Below are 9,411 nucleotides of genomic sequence, written 5' to 3' on the forward strand. Positions count from 1 at the left end.
GAGTTCAGTCTAAGGTGTAGCATTTGTGCTAAATAAGCTAATTTGCTGAGCTGGCAACTCATTAGGCAAGACCATTCCTCTGGTCCATTCTGCTCCTCTTCTTGGTTAGGCTATTTCTTCACTAATGGTGGTACCTCTCCCCTATTCTTCTCAGATTCTACAGGAAGGGCAAGACACCAGTGGTCACTCTCTAACCTTTCCAGACGATAAAATGCTTACAAGGCCAATCAAGATTGCTGCTGGGTCACCTCCAAACTTCTTGTTAACAGCTCCAGTGGAAAATGCTGCCAACTCTAGTCACTAGTGAGAACTTTAATGGGGCCTCAGAATCTCTTGAACTTTTAGGATCAAAATGTGAAATGGGGTAAGGTTGAGAAATAGGGGGGGGGGAATCATTCCTTCTATCAGCTGATTCTCTCTCCTGGGGTTGGTTAGAGCTCCTCTACCACAACTCTGCCTTGCTGACAAACTAGTCAGCTATGGACCAGCTTGCTATTTCATACAAAATGGGTCATGAGTATGTCTGATTCTTTTTGTATGTGGTATAACCTGTCTGTATCCAATAATCAAATTACTTTAACTTCTCAAATTGATTAAGTATTCATTCATACTACATTTACATTTTTGATTGGTTCAGTTGAGCTGGCTAGGTTTTCTGTGATTATATCTTTATATAGATCTGTGTGTGTTTGTCTAGATACAAGTGTGTGTATATATGTCCACATACACACACACACACATATATATATATATCTGTGTATGTGTATGTGTGCATTTATTTGTATATGTGTATGCATATGCAGGAATGTGCTAGAGGCAGCTCATATCAGGTCACATTTTCAGTGTATTTTCCTCTCAGAATCCAGCAAATGCTACAAATCAGGGCTTGACATTGTTTTGTTGATTATCTAGACTTGAGAAAGTAATGGGAAAATTTTATTGATTCAGGTTTAACTTTAAAAGTGTGTTACATATTTTTAGAGTTGATTGTTAAACATTTATTAGCACACCACTGTATCTAGGTATATAGATGCAAACATATTTGTATATAGTGTGTAGGTGTATATAAAAAACTTTAAATGCCAAGAAGAAGTTTTTATATTTGATCCTGGAGGTAACAGGGAGCCATGGGAGGCTATTGAGTAGGATAATGACACTTCCAAATCTACCTTTGAGAAAATTCACTGTGGATTATAATAAAGAAGTGAGTTAGATGGTCCAATTAGAAGGCTCTCAAAATAGTAGAGAAGAGCAGTGATGAGGGCATAAACTATGATCCTAAATGAATTAATGGTGAGAAGAGGACATATACAAGAGGTACTCTGAAGGCAGAAACAATATTCAGCATCGAATTTGGAAGGAGAGTGGTAGAGTGAGAGGATCAGTGAGAATGAGGCACTCAGGATAACACTAAGGTTGTAAGCCTAGAGAACTGAGATGGGATAATGGGAAAACTGGGAAGAGAGAACCATTCTGAGGGAAAAGTGATAAGTTCTCTTTTGGACTTGTTGGGTTTGAGATGCCTAAAGGATATCCAGTTTGAAATTTCCAGAAGGCAGTTAGTAGTATGGAACTGGAGGAAGGGAGAAAGATTAAAGCTGGATACTTAGATCAGGGAATCATTTGAACAGAGTTGAAAATTAAACCCACATGAGCTGATGAGATCAGAAAGTAGGAGTGTTGAGGGAAAAGAGTAAAGGGTCCAGGACAGAATCTTGGGAAACACCTATGGTTAGTGGCCATGTCATTAATGAAAATCCAGCAAAGGGGACAGACAAGCAGAGGTCCAAAAGGTAGAAACAGAACCAGGTGAGAGCAAATGAAATGTTATATAAAACCTAAAAACCCTTTGCAAATGTATAATTCTTTTATCGTATTTCTGGTGACTAGAGGGAGGGTTACTGGAAACTAGGAAGACCAAGCAGGAAGATTATGAAAGAAAAATTCTCTAAGGGATTTGATTTCTTCTTAAACTTCAGGTATTTCTTCCCATAGCACCCAGTACCACATACATTTTAGACAATGGAAAATTTTAGAATACTCATGAAAGATTGGGTGGATATGAATGAAGCAAATTTTTCTTTGCTTTCTTTGGCAATTATGTATCCAGACTTGTGGGACTTGATGCTCTTCCTTTGTTATTACCTGGATATTTCCTTCAATAAAGCAAACTCCAGTCAATGCTGCTTCTTGCTGTGTGTTCATGTCAAAAGAAGTTCCCTTTCTAATGGAGTAATGACTTCTTCCTACCAAGTTGCGGGGTCAATGAAAAATTGTATTTATTAAATCATTCACTCTTAAGGTGTGTAATATTAACATGGATTTGAGAAAATACGATTTGGGATGAACCAATCATTTTATTTCTTGATATCTCAGTTTCTTCCTTTATAATGTGAGTAGTGCTAAATGAAACAACTTCCCATTACCATTCCAGTTCTAAGATTGTGAGTCCATTCTGGTCACTAATTCCTAAGGCTTTACCTGTACTTTTAGCCAGGTTGGTTAGAGAGAGATTTTCAGCATTTTGTGGACCATAAAGTTTATTTTTTAAGTGCTCACAAGAGGCAAAAAGATACAATGGATAGATGTCTTCTGGGCTTGGAGTCAAAAAGACAGTTCATAGCTTGTTTCTGAAACCTGCTAGCTATATGTCCTTAGATAAATTATTTTAATTTCATGAGTTTTAGACAACTTCTTAAGATTTATCTACTGAGTCATAAGGGGCTGCTACAAATTTTGGACAGAGTAATTCTCTAAGCTAATAAAATCACAGATTGTTAGTAAATACATATTTGAGAAAAGGCCCAGAAAATGGAATTGGGAGGGACCCCAGCAACTATCTAGTCCAACCCATGCCTAGTGGGAAACATAAAGGCAAAGCATTGCATTCATATGCTTGAAGATAGCCTTCTGATCATCCCATTTCTGGTAAATGGCACTTAGAGTTGAAAGGAATCTTAGACATTATCTGGTCCAATCTCTTTGAAGACTTAACAGATCTTTTAACAGATAAATAATCTTAGATCCAGAGAAAGGAAGGGACTTGCCTGTGGTAATGCTAGATTTTAATGCTATACACAAGGTCAATCACTGGGATCAGCAAAATCTATTTAGTCATTGTCCTAAGTCAAATGCATGCTGGCATGAAGAACAACTTCAGGATTTCAAGAGATTCAATCAATGAGGCAAATAATAATCATTTTTAAATCTTCTTTAGTAAATATCAACATTTAGCAAGTAAACACATTAATAGGTGCTACTATCCAGATCCCCGCCCATAGGGATGCACCTATATTGATCACAACAACAATCCACAGGGAAATTCAAAGTCTATGATTTCTGAAGGACTAAATTATCTTCCTAACACTTGAAATTTACCAAAATCAAACTTAGGCATTCCTAGTTCTATGTTTCTATGATTAGGGTTACTCTTTAAATTACTATTGGCCATATAGCCTACAGTAGTTAATACCATATGACTCAAGGTCTGCTAAAAAATCAGTAATAACCCAAAGTCACCAATTCTTTTTTTTTATTTATTTAATTTATTTATATTTTTAGTCAACTTAGAACATTATTCCTTGGTTACAAGAATGATATTATTTCCCTCCCTTTCCTCCCCCCACCCTTCCCATAGCCACTGGGTATTCCACTGGGTATTACATGTGTCCTTGATCAGAACCTATTTCCATGTTGTTGATGTTTGCATTAGAATGTTCATTTAGAGTCTACATCCCCAACCATATACCCCTCAATCCATGTGATCAAGCAGTTGTTTTACATTGGTGTTTCTTCTCCCACAGTTTTTCCTCTCAATGTGCATAGTGCTCTTTCTCATAGATCCCTCTGGGTTGTTCAGGGTCACTGCATTGCCACTAATGGAGAAATCCATTACATTCTATTGTACCACAGTGTATCAGTCTCTGTGTATAATGTTCCCCTGGTTCTGTTCCTTTCACTCTGCATCACTTCCTGGAGGTTGTTCCAGTTCCCATGGAATTCCTCCAGTTCATTATTCCTTTGAGCACAATAGTATTCCATCACCAACATATACCACAATTTGTTCAGTCACTCCCCAGTTGAAGGGCATCCCCTCATTTTCCAATTTTTTGCCACCACAAAGAGCTCAGCTATGAATATTCTTGTACCTGTCTTTTTCCTTATTATCTCTTTGGCGTACAAACCCAGCAGCTCTATGGCTGGATCAAAGTGCAGACAGTCTTTTATTGCCCTTTGGGCATAGTTCCAAATTGCCCTCCAGAATGGTTGGATTAATTCACAACTCCACCAGCAGTGAATTAATGTCCCTACTTTGCCACATCCCCTCCAGCATTCATTACTTTCCTTTGTTGTCATGTTAGCCAATCTGCTAGGTGTGAGGTGATACTTCAGAGATGCCTTGATTTGCATCTCTGTGATTATAAGAGATTTAGAACACTTTTTTCATGTGCTTGTTGATAGTTTTGATTTCTTTAAGTGAAAATTGCCTATTCATGTCCCTTGCCCATTTATCAATTGGAGAATGGCTTGATCTTTTGTACAATTGATTTAGCTCTTTGTATATTTGAGTAAGTAGACCTTTGTCAGAGGTTTTTGTTAAAAGTCACCAATTTTTTTTCAAACCCTTACATTCCATCTTGGAATCAATACTGTGTATTGGTTCCAGGGCAGAAGGGTGGTAAGGACTAGGCAATGGGGGTTAAATGACTTCCCGGGGTCACACAGCTTGGAAGTGTCTGAGGTCAAATTTGAACCTAGGACCTCCTGTCCCTAGGCCTGGCTTTCAATCTACTGAGCTACCCAGCTGCCCCCAAAAGTCACCAATTCTTGACCTGTGTAGCCTTTGACATTATTGATCTTCCTCTTCTCCATGATATTCTCTTCTCTATGTTTTCATGACCCTGGTCTCTTTTGGCTGTACTCCAAGATGTCTAATGACTCCTTTTCTGTCTCCTTATGTTCTTACCTCACTGAGCCAATTTTAATGTGAATAAGGTCCATGTGCTTCTATCTCCACCTCCCCCATCTTCCTCTCCACTGTGAACACTCTTTCATGCCTCTTTTATGTGCAATAATTTGCCCCAATTCTATTTTTCCCTTCCCCTGCCTCTCAATGAATTCCTCTTTCTCATGCCTTAATGTAAATTTTTATATCGTCCCATCAGATTCAGCTCACATACTTGTTCTCTATGTATACTCCTAACTGACCCAATAATAACAAGATTCTTTGACATTACAAGAATCATCTTTTCCATGTAGAGATATACACAGTTTAACTTTATTGGATATCTTTTTATTTCTCTTTCTCTTGAGTCTTATCTTTGAGAATCAAATTTTCCATTCAGTTCTGGTCTTTTCATCAGTGAGGTTTGAAAATCCTGTATTTCTTTGAATACCCATCTTGCCTCCAAAAGATTATGCCCAGTTTTTCTGGTGATTCTTGGTTGAAGTCCTACTCTTTTGGTCTTTGGAATATCATATTCCTTTAATGTTAAGTCTTATGTTATCTTCTTTTCAAGTATTCTTATAGATGATTCTCCTCCACATATTAGTTCACATATAACTGGAAATATTTTCAATTTTAATAGCAAATATTTATGTCATTGATGTGTTTATGATGTTTTGGGGATCTTGTGACACTAACTTTCTTGTTGTTCTTCTCACAAGATGCTGAATCTTCCAACTCTGTTTTCAATGGCTGTCCCTCCTCATCTCTACCTCCTACTCTCTAATTATCCTCAAGTCTTAGGTAAAGTTTGATCTGTTCAGGAAACCTTTCCTAATACCTTTTAATATTAGTGACCTCCTCTGAAAAGTGTCCAATTTATTCTATCTAGATTTTGTTTGAATAAAGTCATTGCATTTGTTTCCCCCATTAGACTGTGAGATCCTTAGGAATGTGTATTAATTGGATGGATATAGATTGAAGCATACTACCTTTCACATCAGTGCATTTATGGTTTTAATTTGGGGTTTTGGATTTGTTTGAGTGTTATCTTACAACAGTGGTCAATAAGGAATTGTCTTTTACATAATAGTAAACATAAAACATGTTTTAAATGGGTACTAATGGGAGCAACTGGGTGGCTTGGTGGATAAAAAGCCAGGCTTCAAGATAGGAGATCCTGGGTTCAACTGTAGCCTCAGATGCTTCCTAGATGTTTGCTTGCTGCGAGTCACTTAACTCCCACTGCCTAGTGCTTACCACCACTCAACCTTGGAACCAATACACCATATTGATTCTATGGTGGAAAGTAAGGTTTTTTGTAAAAGAATGGGTACTATTTTTGCCTTTCTTTGCATCTCTGTGCATAGCACAGTGCCAGTACATAGTAGGCACTTAATAAATGCTAGTTGATCTGACAATCAATCTTCAAACAAGTTTATGAAATCTTAAATATTGGTGACACAGTTGTTCAACTATTTCAGAATGATTGGGGTGATGGAAAGAATCTTGAATTTATAGTCAGAAGACCAAAGATTGGATCCTGGCTCTGCCAGCACTTCATACCTTGATTTCAGACAAGTTATTTAATCTCTCTGGACCTGTTTCCTCATCTGTAAAAAAACAAAAAAAAGAAAAAGAAAGAAAAAAGTCATCCTTGAAGTTGTACCCAATTCTTCATAACCCCATTTTGGGGTTTTCTTAGCAAAGGTACTGGAGGGGTTTGTCAATTGTTTCTCCAGCTCATTGATGAACTAAGGCAGAGGATTAAGTAACTTGCACAAGGTCACACAGCTAGTAAGTATCTGATATGGAATTTTATTTCAGGAAGATGAGTTGCCCTGATTTCAAGCCCAGTGCTCTATCTGTTGCCCCATCTAGCTGCACCGTAATCAAGGAGTTAAAATATATGTCCTATGAGATCTCTGCTAGCTTTAGATCTAAGATCCTGAGATCCTAGTTCTAAACACTCTCATAACATGACAAGGGACTACATCACTTTCAAGATATTTAGACATGAATTTCCAAAGAGAAGACTTCTGCACTGTGAGCATAAAAAAGATTTGGTTACAGGCCATTGTCATTCCTAGGTTCATGTGCCAGGGTGATGACTTCACTCACCATAATGATACTAGTGGAAAGTCCATCTATGGGAGATAAGAAGAAATTTGCTGATGAGAAATTAATCCTGAAGTACATTTGTTCATGGGAAATCTGGGCCCAACACGAATGACTCCCCCATTTTCAAATATTCCACTAATAATGAATGGTCAAATAATAAATAGCATCCTGGTCTTTGACCAGGTGACAGAAGGTATAATCATTGTAAAAGACGATGGTATACTTTGGATCCCAGGATGATAAAACCAGCAAGATAACCCTTGCTGATTGTGGGAAACTCTCATAATTTGATTTTTATTTTTTTTAGACTTAATCATCAAACTATTTCTTCTGTAGCTGAGGAAACACTTCCCATTGCAGTCTAGTCTTATGCCCTGTGATCATAGTATTCTCTCTTGCTCCAGTTCTTTTGGGGTTTTGTTTCCTTTTCTCTTGTCCCAGGAAGTCCAAAATTCAAAAGAAGTCTCTGATATACTTTCTAGCTTATGTTCCTGGACAAATCCTTAAACTTCTCTGAGATTGTTTTCTCTTTTACTCATAAGAAAAATAAGAGGATTGGGCTAGATGATGCTTAAAGTCCCTTCCAGCTCAAAATCTATCTATGGAGTCATTGCTGCTCCTCCATGTTCTCTCTCTCTCTCTCTCTCTCTCTCTCTCTCTCTCTCTCTCTCTCTCTCTCTCTCTCTCTCTCTCTCTCTCTCTCTACTGGAGTGCAAATTCTGTCTCAGACAGCTATATGCCCTTGAATAAGCCATTTTGTCTCTATTTGCCTCAGTTTCTTCATCTATAAAAACAAGAATGATGATAATAGCACCTATATCCCAGAACTGTTGTGAAGATAAAATGGGATCATATTTCTAAAGTGCTTTGCAAACCTTAAAGCACTATATAAATACTACTATTATCATTTTAAAATCTTTTTATTAATTTTTTTATTTTGATAACAAATTTCCTGTGGAAAGGAAACAAGACTAACAGTTGGTGGGGGAAGGGGCAACTGGGAGTGGCAGTTGGGTCTTGTGACTAGCACTTCCTTCCTGTGGGGGTTCTTCTTGCTTCCTGAGGTTGGAGGAGAGAGGAGCTTGTTCAACCCAGTCTGGTGTGGTGTACCTCTACTTTGTTCAGCCCGAAGACACAGGCTTCTGAAGGTTAGAACTGTTCTTATTTGCTTTCTGTCTACTGATAAGATTCTGAATTAGACAAATCAGGACTGATATAGAGTAGATGGGAGTGGGAGAACCCTCCGCCAGCCTCTGGGGCCTGGCCTCAACTCTGAAGCTGAGAAAATACTCCAATTCCAACTGGTTATTAAACTTTATATTATTTGAATTCACAGTCAGATAAGTGAACTATCTTTTCTGGTCATAGAGGGAGCTGAACTTCAGTTCAGTCATTCTAGGACAAACAGTCCTTATCAGACCCCTGCTACTTCCTCTCAGCAGGGGGCATCTCTCTCCTTTGCTTCACCAAACAATATTCCCTCTCTCCCCTTCAACTCCTCCATCTCCCATACAAACCTCCCATTATCTCCCACTTTTCCTCCCCATCCTTTCCCAATAAATATAACAAAGCACTATATAAATACTGCTATTATAGTTTTATTATTTTAAAATCTCTTTATTAAATTTTTTATTTTAATAACAAATTTCCACATAAGTTTTCCAAAGTCATATGTCCCATATTGTCTCCTTCCCTTCCTCCTTCCCCTCTCCAGGAGCTGATAAACAATTCAATCTATGTTATACATGTATTACCATGCAAAACATATTTATATATTATTCATTGTTGTAAGTAAATAATTATATAGAACCAAAACCCCAAAACACATACCCAAATAAACAAGTGATAAATCATATATTTTCATCTGCATTCATATTCCAACAGTTATTTCTCTGGAAGTAGATAACATTCTTTTTCATAAGTCCTCAGAATTGTCCTAGATCATTGAATTGCTGTTAATAGCAAAGTCTCACATTTGGTCATTCCATAATATTGCAGTTACTGTGTATAATGATCTCCTGGTTCTGCTTATTTCACTATGCATCAGTTCACATGGGTCTTTCCAGCTTTTTCTGAAATCATTCTGTTCATCATTCCTTATAGCATTACAACAGTATTCCATCACCATTATATACCACAGTTTTTTTCAGTCATTCCCCAATTGAGGGACATTCCTTTAGTTTCCAATTCTTTGCCACAAAAAAAAGAAGAGAAAAAATTTTTGTACAAACAAATCTTTTCCCAGTTGTTAAAAATATTTTTGATATTTTGGTATTACTGAATCAAAAGGTATGCATTCTTTTATAGCTCTTTGGGCATAATTCTAAATTGCTCTCCAGAATGGT

This window comes from Monodelphis domestica, chromosome 1, assembly GCF_027887165.1.
Source record: "Monodelphis domestica isolate mMonDom1 chromosome 1, mMonDom1.pri, whole genome shotgun sequence".
Taxonomy (NCBI): domain Eukaryota; kingdom Metazoa; phylum Chordata; class Mammalia; order Didelphimorphia; family Didelphidae; genus Monodelphis; species Monodelphis domestica.